Source organism: Cynocephalus volans, chromosome 4 (genome assembly GCF_027409185.1).
Source record: "Cynocephalus volans isolate mCynVol1 chromosome 4, mCynVol1.pri, whole genome shotgun sequence".
NCBI classification, from domain to species: Eukaryota; Metazoa; Chordata; class Mammalia; order Dermoptera; family Cynocephalidae; genus Cynocephalus; species Cynocephalus volans.
Window position 1 is genome coordinate 65,533,706 of NC_084463.1, and position 15,586 is coordinate 65,549,291.

At 41.3% G+C, this 15,586-nt stretch overlaps 1 long non-coding RNA gene and 2 pseudogenes across 2 annotated transcripts; all 3 read left to right on the forward strand.

Annotated features, from left to right (window-relative positions):
- The first annotated feature begins 2,605 nt into the window (after positions 1 to 2,605).
- On the forward strand, positions 2,606 to 10,301 carry LOC134377354 (uncharacterized). 2 transcript variants are annotated; one of them, XR_010023441.1, is made up of 4 exons: positions 2,642 to 2,692; positions 8,724 to 8,772; positions 9,382 to 9,506; positions 10,105 to 10,301. It is a non-coding gene; the product is annotated as an uncharacterized LOC134377354 (long non-coding RNA). The 2 variants fall into 2 exon arrangements; XR_010023442.1 differs by lacking the exon at positions 8,724 to 8,772 and having other exon boundaries at positions 2,606 to 2,692.
- On the forward strand, positions 5,784 to 6,704 carry LOC134377290 (olfactory receptor 8B8-like; annotated as a pseudogene).
- Positions 10,302 to 14,399: 4,098 nt separating the features above from the next.
- The window catches only part of LOC134376177 (probable ATP-dependent RNA helicase DDX10), a 44,151-nt pseudogene continuing 42,964 nt past the window's right edge, over positions 14,400 to 15,586 (forward strand).

Genomic DNA, 15,586 nt, shown 5'->3' on the forward strand with positions numbered 1-15,586 from the left:
AGAGAACCCCTTCTGTGAGAACCCATTTTTTAGATTTCACATATGAATGAGATCATGGGGTATTTGTCTGTCTGGGCCTAGTTTGGGTCAGGTAACATAATGGTCTCCAAGTTCATTCATGTTGCAGTAATTTCTTTTTTCTGGCTGAATAATACTTCATTGTGTATATATAACACAATCACAATTTTTCTTTATCCATTCATCGATTGAAGGATATTTAAGATTTCCATCTCTTAACTATTGTGTGTCACCTCTCCCAGGGTGATGGAGAAGCAAAGAATTACTCAAAGCCAGGATTACTCAAAGCCCATTTCTCCAGAGCAGTGAGATGCTCGAAAGGGTTAATCCCAGGAACAATTCCTTCAAGAGAGAAGGATTCCTAGGAAATTAACCCCAAATTAGGTTTTCTCTCAGTTTTTATTGTCCAGGCAAGAAAGTTACAGAAAAAGAACACTGGTGGTTACAAAAAGAACAATGAGATAATTGTCATGGCAACACTTAGTTCCTTAAGAAACTCAGAGAAACAGCCAGAGGCAAGATGTGAAACATCCCCCAACCATCAACCTTGAAGCCTTTAGCTCAAATACTTTCCCATCATTAGGTTTAGCTGCACCAAGGATGACTGCCCTTAGAGCAAGCATTTTTGCTGTTACAATTTTTTTTTATCTACAACAGAGACTTTAGTCCTGGGAAAGTTTTCTGTTTTCACCAAGCTTAGCATTACTATGTTCAATACTAAAAAGTTAGGCTGTACCTTAAACTACTGGGTTTGGCTTTGCTAAAACTACAGGGCTGTGGCCCCACAAAGCTATAAGTTAGACCCTGTGAAATACATTTGCTTTATTAATGTTGGTGTCCTCCACAGTTGTGAACAGTACTACAATGAGCATGGGAGTGCAGATATATTTTTGACACATTTATTTTATTTTATTTGGATATATATTCAGTACTGAGATTGTTGATCATAAGGTAGTTCTATTTTTTATTTTTTGAGGAACCGCCATACTGTTGTCCATAAAGGCTGTAGCAATTTACACTCCCACCAATAGTGTATAAGATTTCCCCATTCTCTGCACCCTCAACAACATTATTTTTAGTCTTTTGGTGAATAACCAGTCTATCTGGGGTGAGGTTGAAAGGGACCTTAGCCAGAGAACTGCCATCTTTGGGATAACTAATACCAAACAGAAAATTTCAGTGAGTCATTAACTTAGAAAGTGATAATCATCTATTTCTAGAGATTAGCAGAAGAATTGAGAAACTGACCGTATGGCTAAAACTGCCCCGGGGATGAAATCATGCCCCAAAGGATCCTTCTCAAAAGTTTATTTCTGTTCATTTCCCATTACACCTTCTTATGCTGATTTACTTTAGATGTCGTGCACCTAAAATTAGGAATTGAGACTAAGTTTTCTCGTTTTTCTTACCTTTCCCAATCAATTGCAAAGAAAGGAATTCCAAGAGAAAGGCAAAGCACCCTAGCTGATTATTAGCTCACTTTCTTGCTTAAAGAAAAATTGCATCCACGTTAGTTAGAGGTATGAGTCAGGCGTTTTTATGTTCCAGTGATGCTTGACTGAGGTTATAGTCATTGAGCTCTCCCTAGGAGATGAGGACTCCTGAGGTAATGTCAAGGGTTTGAAGCTGACCAGTCCATCAATTGCAGACTCCATGATGCCAAAGCACCCAGTCCATCATGGGACCCTGACATCTGAATCTGCTGATCCGGTGACCAGCCTCTCTCTCTGTCTGCAGGACAAACCTTTACCTCACCTTCCCACCTCTTCCCCTTTACAACCCCCAGAACAAGCATAAGAAGGCAGGATGAATTCAGCCTGGTCTCCTCCCAGATGCTGGTTATCTGAATAAAGCTTCCAATGCTACCACCAACTTTTAGACTTTTGGGTCATTTGTTTAGTGTGAGAGGGCAAGCCTTAGCCTGTTGACAGTAACAAGGCGATGTCTCATTGTGGTTTTGATTGTAATTTCCTGATGATTAGTGACGTTGAGCATTTTTTCATATGCTCATACCATACCATTTTAATTTCTATAGCTTCATAGCATATTTTGAGGTCAGGTAATGAGATGCCTTCAGCTTTGTTCTTTTTGTTCAAATTGCTTTGTCTATTTGGGGTGTGCTGTGGTTCCATACAAATTTTAGAATTGTTTTTTTCTATTTCTGTGAAAAAAAGTTCATTAGTATTGTCATAGGGATTGTTTTGAATCTCTAGATCACTGTGTGTAGCGTAGACATTTTAATGACATTAATTCTTTGAACCCGTGAACTTGGGGGTGTCTACGACCTTGTGTGTTCATCTCTTTCGTCAGTGTTTCATAGTTTTTATTGTAGACATCATTCACATCTTTAGTTTATTCCCAGGCATTTTGTTTATTTACTGCGCTATTTAAAAGGAATTACTGGTAGGTGGGAGCGAAGCCATTGGGAGACCCTGCCTCACCTTTGGAGGTGAGAAAGGGGCGGCTTTCCTAACTAGTCCTCCCCGCCCCGCGCTGGGGTCTCCACGGTGCCCTGCGGTCCCCACCTCTTCCTGAGAGCCCTGCTCCACTCCGCCTGGAAGCGGGGAGCTCGGACGTCTCCTGGGCTCGGGCCGGGCCGGCGGGCGCATGCAGGCTCTTCCGTCCGAGTGCGGGACGAGCGCGCGGGACCGGGCGGCTGAGGCGGACCCAGGAGGTAGGGCCGCGGCGAGGGCAGTAGTGTCCGGCCGAGGCGAAGGGAGGCGCGGGGTGCCTCGGGAGGGTCCGGGTGTCCGGGGCGGGGCGGCGGGTGCTGGGGCCGGATAAGGGGAGGCGGTGGGGCGTGACCCCGGGGCCTGGCGGGCCGGGGGCTGCGAGTGTGGCGGGGCGGGGCGGCGGTGATGCCGGCGCAGGCCGAGAGACCCGGCGCCCTCCTCCGGGCAGGAGGAGCCTGGCGCTGGCCGCCATGTCTGTCCCGGGATGCCGCGGCGGCGGGTGCTGGGGCCGGATAAGGGGAGGCGGTGGAGCGTGACCCCGGGGCCTGGCGGGCCGGGGGCTGCGAGTGTGGCGGGGCGGGGCGGCAGGGGACGCGGTGGCGAGGGCGCGGTGGCGGGGAGCGCCGGGAGCCCAGCAGGGCGGATGGTGGCAGGACAACCCGCCTCGCCGGTCACTGTGCAGCGGCCGCGCGGCAGCGCGTGTGGGGGACGGCGCCTTCCTAGGCAGCCCAGGAGAGCCCCTTGCAGTCCACTCGCCGAGGCTCCGCGCCTGCGGGTCCTCCTTGCCGGGCCCTGCGCCCGTCTGCCCCCGGGAATTTTCTGAGGGGGTCATTGCATTTCTGGGAGGCCCCACCACCACCCCCATTTTTCATTTTGGCTGAAACCCATTGCCCAGGCGGCTAAACTGGGGCAGGTGGGGCTGTCCGGGTGTCCCACCCACACCCCCAGGACAATGTAACCGGGTTTTCTGGGCTGTGGGAAACTCTGCCTCAGACTGGGACGGGTAATGGATGGCGCAGGGATCTAATCCTCAGCGCTTTGTAGTGATGCAAGTTAAGAGACAGTCATCTCTCAAATCCAAGTGGTGGTATCAGAGCGGTGATATATGGGGCAAGTCTGTATATATTATGTATATTCAAATAGACATATTTGACTGTGTAAAGTTTTAAAACTTTTGTTTGGCAAAAGATACTTTAAGCAATCAGTGGACTAATAGTGGATTAGGACGAATTATATAGCTTCAATGCAGGTAACGTACAGAAGATTAGTATTCACTGTATTCCTCAATTGGTCAGGAAGAGAGAAAACAACCGCATAGAAATGGGGAAAGGACATAAATAGGTAAGTCAGAAAAGCAATTTCAAAAGGTTTACAAATTTATGAAAAGATGCTCAAGCTCAGTAATAGAATGCAATTTAAAGTAACTGTGATACATCACTTTACGCTTATCAGACTGTCACAGCTATAAACACCAATACCACTTCGGTTGGGAGAAGAAAAGAAAGTTTCATACATTGCCCGTGGAGATGTGATTATAGCTTTTACAAAAAGAATAAACTGAAATACAACATTCTGTGAATTTATCTCATTGAAATAAAAGTACTGGTATATCAAGGTGTATTCACATGATGATTATTTCAGCATTGTTTTTGGTGGTTAAAAACTGGTAAAATAACGAATTTATTAACATGGAGTGGTTGGGTAAGTTATATCTACAACACAGAATATTGGAGATATTTCAGCAAAGTATTTTTAATTGACAAAAGAAAGAGGTAAATAAAATAAGTACTTTGTAAGTCAAGTGTAAAGCCCCTATAATATTTGGTTATGTGAGTAAGTAGTAAAATATGAGAAGGTGTGTGCTAGGTTATAACCACGAATAACTGGGGATGATGAGTTTGAAGGGAGCTGAAGAAAGAAGGGGAGTGCTGAGCGAAAAAGGAAAAGGAAGTGATTTGTTTTAAAAGATATAAGGTATTATGCATCATATGATCATATATGTCATATTGTAATACATGTGTGGGAGGATATGTATGTACATGTAATATTTTGAGAGGTATTTTAAATGTCATTAGCTATGTGTGAACAATTTTATCTAATCAAAGAAGAACTGGGAGAAATAGAAGTGAAGGGAAAATTTCTACCTTCTCTGCCCTGAGGAATGTACAATCCCTGATGTGAAAATCTGAGTTGAATATTGTCTCCAAAGACACCAGGGTCAAAGCATCTTCATGAGTGTATAAAGTTTCTTAAATCTGTCTTTCCTAAAAGATTTGAGTGATGGAGAGGGTCCTGGGAAAGCCTGTGTATCAAATCCCCAAGACCTTGAAGCTCAAAATAAAATAATTTACACGATGCTACATGTTATTTTGTTGGAAATAAAAGAACTGTTTGGATTCCTTTTTTTGTAGTTTAATGATCACTGCCTGGCAAATTCATAATTGAAAACCATGATCTTTATTTGATTGATTTTCTGAGTGAGTCAAAGACAGATTTATAAATGTGCTGAGCCTCTCTGCACAAAAGGAGGGTTTTAGTTCAGAACTAACCTTCTGCAGCAGCAAAGCTATTTCTCTTTGGAGAACAAAGGTGGAGGAAAAAACACAAGGACAGTTCTGATGCCTCTAGGCAGAAGGAGGATGAGCATTGAATCTTTATGTTTTTATGTCCTTCCATGGACTCTTTCTCTTTCTGCAGCTCTGACCCTGAGTTACAGATAATTAAATGGTCTGTGCAGGAGAAAAGTAGACATCAAAAGTACTGCTGAGATGATTCGGTTTGTAGTGCCTCCATTCTTTCTGCTCCTTATAGAATTTCCTGTGAAAGAGACCAAGGTTCTATTGCTGACAGTAACTTTCTTGCTGTATGTACTTCAGAAGCCAAAGGACCTCTGTGCGTCTCTGATTCCTTAATTCTGCCATGAACATGGTGCTCATGGTCTCCACCCTACACTGCATCCAGAATGGGCTGGTGGTCAGCACAGGTAGCCTGAGTATGGCTTATGAAGTTTGACAAGCATAAAGTGGAATAAGTGTTAGTGACACATTGAGTCAGAGAAAAGATGAGAAATCACTGCATTTCCTCCCCTGGACAAATTTCTCCCATATGCTTTCATTATGCCGATGCCTCCCATGCACCTGTCTTTATTGTACGAGCAGTGCCAGATCCAGTTTTCTATCAGATAGTTAAACCTCAGCAGAGCCTTTGGCTTCTTGGCTTCAGAAGGGATTGGGCATGGCATTGCATGGTAAATCTGGGTTCTGTCTCAAATATGACTGTACTGTCCTATCTTTCAGATCCCACTGGAAGAGAATGGACATTGGAAACAGTTCCTTCATCATTTAGTTTACTCTTGTGTATCTAACAGAATATTCAGGGATCCAGTTCCCTCTCTTCTTCCTCTACCTAGGAATCCGTGTAGTCACTGTCAGGAAAACTGGGTTGGTTTTTCTAACTGGACTGGATTCTAACCTTCACACTCCCATGTACTACTTCCTCTTTAAATTATCCTATATTGATCTTCTGTTATTACTCCATAACTGTTGGTAAACTTTGTGTCAAAGATGAACACCATCTCCTATGCAGTATGCATGACTTAGCTCTTTTTCTACTGCTTCTTTGTCAGTGCAGAGTGCTATGTGTTAACAGTGATGGCCTATGATTGCTATGTGGCCATCTGTAAGCCCCTGCTGTATAAGGTCACCATGTCTCCTCAGGTATGTTCTCTGCTGACTGTGATTGTGTATGTGGGGGCATTTATAGGTGCCTGGGCCCACACAGGGTGCATGATGAGGCTGACCTTCTGTTAGGCTAACACCATCAACCATTACATGCGTGACATCCTTCCCCTCCTGGAGCTCTCTTGCACCAGAACTCTCATCAATGAAATGATGGTTTTGGTGTTGTGGGCTTTGACGGTGGTGTGCTCAGCCTCACCATTATTGTCTCTTACACTTCATCCTCTCCAGCATCCTACATATTCACTCCACTGAAGGAAGGTCCAAAGCCTTCAGCACTTGTACCTCACATGCAGTTGTTGTTTCTGTTTTTTTTTTAAGTCGAGGGTGTCCATGTCCCCCATCCTTCTCCTGTTTGTGTATGAATCAGGGGAAAGTGTGCACAGTCTTCTGTACCATTGTGGTGCCCATGCTCAATCCTCTGATCTACAGCTTCAGGAACAAGGAAGTTAAGGTTGCCCTGAGAAAAAGCTTGAGTAGAAAAACATTTTTCTGAACTAGGAGCAGTACTAATTGTCAGAAGACAATATGGTTTTCCCTTTGTCCCCTCCCTCCCACAACACCCCAGAGGTTTTTCACACAGACAGAAGTGGGATATAACAGAAAGATCAATGAATTTGGGATCAAAAGGCCTGCATTGAAAGCTTTGGAAAATAAAGACGTCATTATAGTTTTATAGGGTAGCTGGAAACAATAAGTTAATGTAAATTAAAGTGTGTATTGGGGCCAAATAGATGTGAGATTTATTCCCTCCTTTTCTCTTTTCCTTCTTCGTTTCCTTCCTTCCTCTCTCTCTCTTCTCCTCCAATGTTTTCCGCTTATATTTTAGAGGGAATTTTCAAACTCTTTTCAAATAAATTTACTAGTTTATTACAGATTACAGTCACTTGAGTTTGGAAAGAATCCCTTCATCTACAACTTTAGGTAGAGTTTGCATCTGAACTTCAGACCTACATATTTCACTGCCTAGCATCTCCATTCGAGTTCTCCGTAGGCATCTGAACTCAATGTGACAATTAACCTTATCATGGCAGCACATCCAACCCCACTGAACTCTTTCTTCTTCCTGTGATCACCGTCATAGTGAACAGTACCATCACCTGTCTAACTGCTCAAACCCAAGAGGGGTGTCTTCCTTGATTCCTCTCCCTTTACTCATCACTTCTCACCCCTGCTTTGCAGTACTCAGTGCTGCTGTTACAGAGAACCCCTGTAATTTCCCCTTTTGACCCATTTCTCCTAGTATTACCTGATGAGATGGCTGTGCCTCCTCTGTACCTGCCGTCCATGTATGAGCAGAGCACTGTCCAGCTGTGAACCCCTGTAGTTTCCCAAATACAACACATTCTTTTTCCCTGAACACTTGTCCACAAGTTCTTCCCTCAGCCTAGAACACTCTCTCATATCCTCTTCTTTGCCTTGCTCAGCCTATCCATCCTTCAGGAATGAGATTACCCAGAACCTCTGCAAAGTCTTTCCTGAACAGAAAGACAAAGTTAGACGAACTTGGGGTATAATCTCATAGCATTCTATGCCTACCCTGTTGTGGTACAGGTCCCACTGTATAAAAACTTATTTTCCCCTCAAATCTCTCCCCCTCTAAGTCTATTGGCAGAAGCTGTATCTTGTTTGATATTGTTTCTCTATTACCTAAAACAGATTTGAGTCCCTGACCTAGAACAAGCACTTAATATTACATTTATAATCTGATTTTACTTACTTAATTATAAGAAAATTCTAAGAAACTTATTTGCAGGATAATTTTTGTTTAATATAAGGCAGTAATGTATATAAGAATGACATATCCAGCATGGTTTTTCAAACATAGTAGAAGAATAACTTGATAATTTATACAGTGTGTATGGGATTTCCCTTGTTTTCTTCTGGCTACCATCTTTGTAGATACATTTTGTTTATTGAACAGTGCTGCTTCCTAAATGGTTAAATAATATTTGCCTTTCCACATCACTCTTGTTAGCTGTTCCTCTCCCTTTTTTTTCCTTCTATGTTAATGTTCAGATATCAGCTGAAGAGAAACCCTGCTTCACTTATCCTGCCAGTTCCAGCTGCTCCTGTTGTATGTTTTACAGACTAACGTAAAAAATAAGGGCCTCAATAATAGCAGTTCTCGCGTTCTTGTTTAATTGCCTGATTAGTTATCTGTCTTCTCTACTAGATGATGAAGACTTTCAGGATAGACAGCATGTGTGTTTTATTCACTATTATATCAACAATGCTTAGCCTGGCTTCTGGCCCTTAGTAAAGACTCAATAAATGTTGGTGGAATATTTATTTATTTCGCCTATATGTACACTTGTTATGACTTTAAGTTTTGACCTGAAAAGAAGACATGTTTGCGTAGAATAGTGACCCAAAGAATTGCTGCCACTTCTGTGTCATGGAATGATTTTTGTAATAATCTACTTTCATTAGGATTTTTTCTATCTTCTCTTAAAGCACAATGATGGAAAACAAAGCTTTATTTATTTTTATCTGGGTTGTTGTGTGTATTCAGGAGTCAGCAGTGGAAGATGTGAGTTGGGCAGACTTCAAGAGTAGAGCAGGTGAGCTCACAGCCTCTGGTGTTGGACTACCTGGGAGTTTGGCTCTTTCATTTACTAATTAAGTAGTCATAAAAAAAAAATTATCCAACTTTTCTGGATGTCAGTTTTTTCATCTCTAAAATGAAAATAGTAATACTGTCTCCTTCAAAAGATTTTATGAAGATCTCTATCCACTTGCTTGGTATTCAAGCTTCAGTAAATGGGATGTAGTTCTGAATATGCAGCTGTGTTGCAGTGTCATTTTTCTTTCTGAACCTCAGATTAAGAGCTTGCAAAATCAGAGGTTTGGCTGGATTATGCCCAGCATTCCACCCACTTTTAAAATCTTATGATAATTTTGTCTCAATTTTTTCATTTAAGCGATAATAGGATTGGGCTGGATCAACAATTCACAACCTGGATATTTGTCAGAGTCACTTACAAAACATTTAAAATTATGATCCCCCATTTCCATCTTAGATCTACTCAAACAGAAGATATTTGTGAGCAGGGCTCTGGTATCTGTACTTTTAAAATGTTTTTCAAACTATTATGACATTACTGTTTGGATGACTGGTGATTTAGGACTTTCCCACAACATTCAATGAGTTTACCACTATCTATTGACAGAGGGATATGTGGAAGATACTATAAATGTTGCTGAAAAGGTGGTTTCCTGGTGTCCAAAAGTTCATGAACTATTTCAAGAAGGAGAGAGGTGTCAGCACTGTTAAATACTGTAGAGACTAGGGGAGGTAAGCATCAGGTTATGTGCCTCATGTTGGAAATCTGCAAACTGGGTGAGAGAAATTGTATGAAAGTGGTAGAAGCAGAGATCTGATTACAATTGACTAGAAAGTGGAAGAGAATGAGGAGGCAGAAAAATATGCATAGCTTACTTATTCATCATATATTAGAATAACAGATCAGTGGAAAAACATAGAGATCTGGAAATAATTCCAAGTACGTGTAAGAATTTGGCACACAATGTTAAAACAATGTATTTGCTATTTAGAAAAAAGTACAGGTAGATAATTACATTATTTCACATACCAAAATTAATTTCATGGTATTAAGCATTAATATTTAACAAATTTATCTATAAAGGAGCTAAGGAAAATATATGTGAATATTCATGTAACTTCAGCGTGAAGGTAGAAGAAACCACAAGAAAAAGCTTTTATTAAAAAAGCCCTATGGTGAATAACTGTTTAGATACAACGATAACAAATAAAAGTCATTAACTTTCACTTACTACTCTATGGTGAAATAGATATTTTGACGGGCTTATTTGTAACAAAATAATTAGATCCTGCGTTAAACATAATATTCATTAAATTGTTGTGTGCGCAGGATATACAGAGAATTACCAAGAAGAATAAAAAGGAGGAAGGAGGAAAGAAGGAAGAAAGGAAAGAAGAAATGAAGAAGGAAGAAGGGAAGAAAGAAGGAAAAGAAGGGAGAGTGGGAGGCAGAGAAAAAGAAAGGAAGGAAGAAAGAAAAGAAGCAAGTTAAAGAAAACTTTAAAAAAATAAATTACTGAAACTGGAGTAGTGATCTGTGAGTACACACATAAGGTCTCATCTGCAGGTGAAAAATTATAACAGCCATGAAGGCCAGCAACAAAGTCAGGGGCCTTAAAAAAAAAAATCCAGGCCTCCAAAATTAAACCTGGGACGTTAGAAGTAGGAGTGGGGGGGGGTCCCAAGGTGATAGTGCCCTAGCTTTTTAAAAACAAGTCAAAAACCAAAAAATGAACAACTATAAATACTCTCTACAGGAAAGTGTTGTTAGCATCCTATGTTAGGTCCCTAGGTTTTCCAAAGCGTAAGATAAACGAAATATAATTTTATAATCAAAGATCCCCAAATTTATAATAGGGGTGGGGGATGAGGAACAACCTCCAGAGTGTAATCAGAAAGATCAAATAAAAGATTTAGATCTTCATGGATTTTAGATGCTTCAAGAATGAGGGTACTTTAAAAAATTCATGGTAAGATTGCATTATCTTTCAATACTATTTTTCTACAAACTTTTTGAAGTACCCTCATATTAGGTATATAATATATAAATGTGTTATAAATATTATATAAAAATAATGATAAATAAAATGATTAAGGAATCAGCAGATAGAGTCCTACATGAGCAAGCCATAAGAGACTACAAAAAATTCAAAATAGAGCTTTTAGAAATACATTTGCTGGAATAAAATAATCTAAATTCAGAATAGACACAGATTACAAGAGGATCTGAAAAATTTCTTAAAATGCAGCACAGAGACAGTAAAAGATGAAAAATATGAAAGAAGCTAAGGATTGTGGAATATGGAATAATTAGGTCTCATACATGTCTACCTAGAGTCCTAAGACAAGAGAATAGAGAAATGATGAGAGAGATTACTTGAAACGAATGCTTAACATTTTCTGAGATCAGTGAAAGACATGAATCCACAGACACAGGCTAGTGTGGCTGGAGCAGAGTTAGTGAGGGAAGAGTGACAGGTACAAGGTCTGAAAGGTAACGAGGAGAGGTGAAGATCATGCAGTGATACAGGAAGCATAACATATATGAAGCAGAACAAATAAAAATAAACCCATTCCCAGACACATTATTAATAGTAAGTGCTACTGAACAAAAAAGACCAAGAAAATAATCTAAAATGGACAGAGAGAAGGATCACTCTGAAATGAATGGCAAAGTAACAAAGGCCCCTAAGAACAAATCAGAAGACAGTGAAATAATTTACTCATTCATTTATTCATTCATTTATATGACAACTGTTTATTTCTACTCCTCATAGTGTTTTAGCCACTATAAATATGCCCTCAAGTAGCTAATGTGAGCAAAATGAACCAAATACATGGTATCATAGGAGGTGGTAATCATGGGAAAAATGAAACAGATGAGCATAGAAAATGTTGGGGGAACATCTTTAAGTTGGGTGGTCAGAGAAGGTCTTGCTAAGTTGTTTTCAGAACAGAAACTTGAAGATGGTGAGGAGGTAAGCCATATAGACATCTGGGTGAAGAATATTCTAGAAAGGAGAATCAGTAGATGCAAAGGTGCTGAGGAATAGAAGTGGTGCCTGAGCAGTTAGAGAAACAACAGGAAGACCGTGTGAGTGGAGCAGTGTAAGGAGAGAGAAATAGGTAAAGAAAAAAGACGTAAGCAAGGAGATTTACAGCTTTTACCAAGTGAGATGTGGAGTCGCTGGAGGGTTTTGGGCGTAGGAGTGAAATCATGTGACTTACATTATAACAGGATCATTCTGGCTAGTGTGTGTTGTGGTAAAGGTGAAAGTAGCGAGAACTATTTTGAGGCTATCGTAACAATGCAGGTAAGAGATAATGAGAGATTGAACCAGGATTGCAATAGAGGTGGTGAGAATCAGTTGTATAAGGATAGATTTGAAGGTAGAGGTCACAGGATTTGCTATTGATTGGATCTGGTCTAAAAGAGAAAGGAGGGGCCACTGGTGACTATACAGTTTTTGGCTTGACCACCTGAGAGGACTGAAGTTTTATTAATTCAAATGGAAAAACATAGCAGGAGGAGCAGATTTTGGGGGCAAGATCAGAATACCAGTATAGGACATGGAGTGTTTGAGATGGTTGTTGGGATAAAAGCAGACATCCTGAGGAGGAACTTGGATGTAATAGTACAAAACTTAGAGGGAAGGTTAGGCCAGAGATATAAATTTGAGAGTCAATATACATGTTGAGGTTTACGGCCTTAAGACTGAAGGAAATCACCAAAGTGAAGCTTATATGAAGAGGTCCGAGAGTTGAGTCCTGGGACACTACGATACTGGGAGAAGCTGATGAGCCAGCACAGGAGACTGAGAGTTAGATGGAAAGAGGAGAGCTTGAAGGGTCCTGAAAACCAAGAAAGAAAGTATTCGAAGAAGTGATTAACAGTGCCAGCTGTCCCTGAGCGTAGAGTGGGATGATGACCAGAAACATGGATTTAGCAAGGTCACAAATGTTGCTGATGTCTTTGATCATATTTTCAAGGTGCTGAAAGAAAACAAGTATCAAAATTCAGAAATTTGTAATTGGCACAACTATCTTCCATGGACAAGGGTGAAATACTGACAGTTTTGAATAGACAAAAACCAAAAATCCAGTTTTTCACTACAGACTTACACTAGAGGGATTTCTAAAGTGAGCCTTTCAGGAAAAATAAAAGTCATCAAAAAGGACAGTCTGAATTATGAGCAAGAAAATTGACAAATGTGTAATTAATCTAAGCAACAATTGTCTGCTTCATATGCTCATATTCTTTCTACTAGTAGAATCAAATACAAGTATTTGTTGTAGTTAGAACTAAAATGCTGTATAACACCGACATGCATGTTAGAATAGGGGTGTCAGAATTAGTGTTTTAAGTTTTAAGTTTCTTTGGCTTTTCAAGATTGGGATAAAATAATTAACTTTGGGCTTTAAGCGTGCATGATAAAAATATGTGAGTAACTGCTAAAAGAAGATGAATAGGAAGTAACTCTACCAAGTGTGAAGAGTAGGGATAAGAAATGGAGAAAATAAACAAAAACACAAAATTCAATGCGAAAAAGGCAACACAGGGACAATAGACAGCAAACATTAAAATGGTAAGCAAAAAATCTAATATGTCAGTAATCCTAATAAATCTAATTGGGATAAACACACTTCAAAAGATGGAGATTATCAGTTTGTATAATAATAAAATTTTATTTTATATATGCTGTCTATAAGAGACTCATCTAATAAGCACTTGAGAAAGTTAAAAGTAAAATGATAGAAAAGGGATATACCAGGAAAACAATAACCTAAAGAAAGCTTTAATAGCTATATTAATTTTAGGTATAATAGTTTTTGAGATGAAAATTAGTATTAGGGATAGAGAGGATCACCACATAATGATAGAAGACTCAATTGACCATGAAGATACAGTTCTTACATTATATCCACCAAATTAAAATAAAATCTTGTAAAGTACGGTTCTATAGGAAAACATTTTTATATTCACCATCTTGTGGGTGCTTTCAACATTTCTTTATCAATCATTTTTTTGACCAGAAAAGATGTAATAAAGATATAGAAGATTTGAAAACAAAGGTAATAAGCTTGATTACTGAATATGTATAAAATCCTCCTTCATTTTATTAAAGAGTAAACAGGGGCCGAGCCCGTGACGCGGCGCACTCGGGAGAGTGCAGCGCTGGGAGCGAGGCGACGCTCCCGCCGCGGGTTCGGATCCTATATAGGAATGGCCGGCCCGGTGCACTCACTGGCTGAGTGCCGGTCACGAAAAAGACAAAAAAAAAAAAAAAGTTTAGTATGACGTCACCATAGTAACGGCAACCAGTACGCAGGCGTTCTTTTAAAGACTGGGTGTGCTCCTGCAGTCGCTGAACCTGCCCTCCCCCTCAGACCGCCTTGTCTCCATTTCCCCGAGACTGCTCCTCCCCGTGGAAGCCAAATCGCCAGTCACCGCCCGCCTTTTCCTTGACGTCATTGGAGCGCGCCAGGTTTCAAAGGCTCGGGGGCGGGCTCCTGGATTCGCGCATGCGTCCCTGTGCTCTTTCCCCAGGCTGGTTCGGCCATCTTTCAGTGCCGCGCCTCCGCCTGGCCTTAGGTATCTCGTGTTTCGGGGCCGTCTGTGCTGTAGCCGCCGCCGCCGCGATGGGCAAAACTGCTGACTCCCGGACTCCGGGAGCCCTACCCGACCCGGTGCGGAGCTTTAATTGCTGGAAGAAAAAACACAGCCATAGGCAGAACGGAAAGAAGCTGTTGAGGAAGCAGCTGAAGAAGCCCGAGTGGCAGGTTGAGCGCGAGGGTATCAGCCGCCTTATTCAGAACTACGAGAAGGTGAGGATGGAGCTGGGGAGGAGGCGCGGACCGGCCCCTGCCGCGCGCGGAGTGGGCCGGCAGCGGGGGGCGGACCCGTCCCTGGGGACCCGGCCTGGGGAGCATGCCGTAAGTCCACTAGCTGGAGAAGGGAACGGGGTGGGAGTTGTCACCGGAAGCCCTGTTAAGGCCCCAGGAGTGGTCCAGTGGGTGCCACAACCCAGGCCTCTCCACCGTCGTCTCCACACTTAAAAAATGTTAGAAATGCAATGGTACTTAAGGGCAGGGAGACTAATGCTGTAAAACTTATAGTAATATTTATAGTAATAATACAACAGTAATGGTAATAACGACACCTACATTTTAAATCACGTATTAATTATTTGACTTCTTAGGTATGGATCCGAATATTCCCATATTACAGATGAGAAAATTGAGGCTCCAAGAGGATACGAAAACTTATCCCAAGTTCTCACACTTAGCAGGTATTTGGAATTGGATCCTAGACTCATGTCTTTCTAATTGCAAAGCTTCTGCTTTTGATGGTTAAGACAGACTGTCCCTCAACATCATCCATCCTCCTTCCTGTGCGCATCTCATTTTCTCCACTTGCTCATGTCGCTATCAAAGAATTGGTGTAGAAAAGTTAGATTGTTGGTCTGTTCCTGTTGCCTATCATCCCCAATATTGTAGCTTATGTTCCCAGATAAGTATCCTTGTAGTTAGGACTTTGACCTCTTAACCTCTTTCCCCCTCAAGATCCTTAGGTCCTTCAATTCCTCTCCTCCTTCCCCCAAATCCCATGGCCTTCACCCACCGAACTCAGCCTGCTCACCCAACTCAGCGACTGCCCCCTTCTAGCACAGTATAGTCAGGTATTTAACAGGTGGAATATTCCTGGAATTTAAGTCATCATGGGTCATCCTGGTGTAGTCTTCCTTTAAATGACCCTGAGATTAACAATAAAGTTAGAGCTTAGAGTTTGAGAGTTTGGGCTTTGGAGTTCA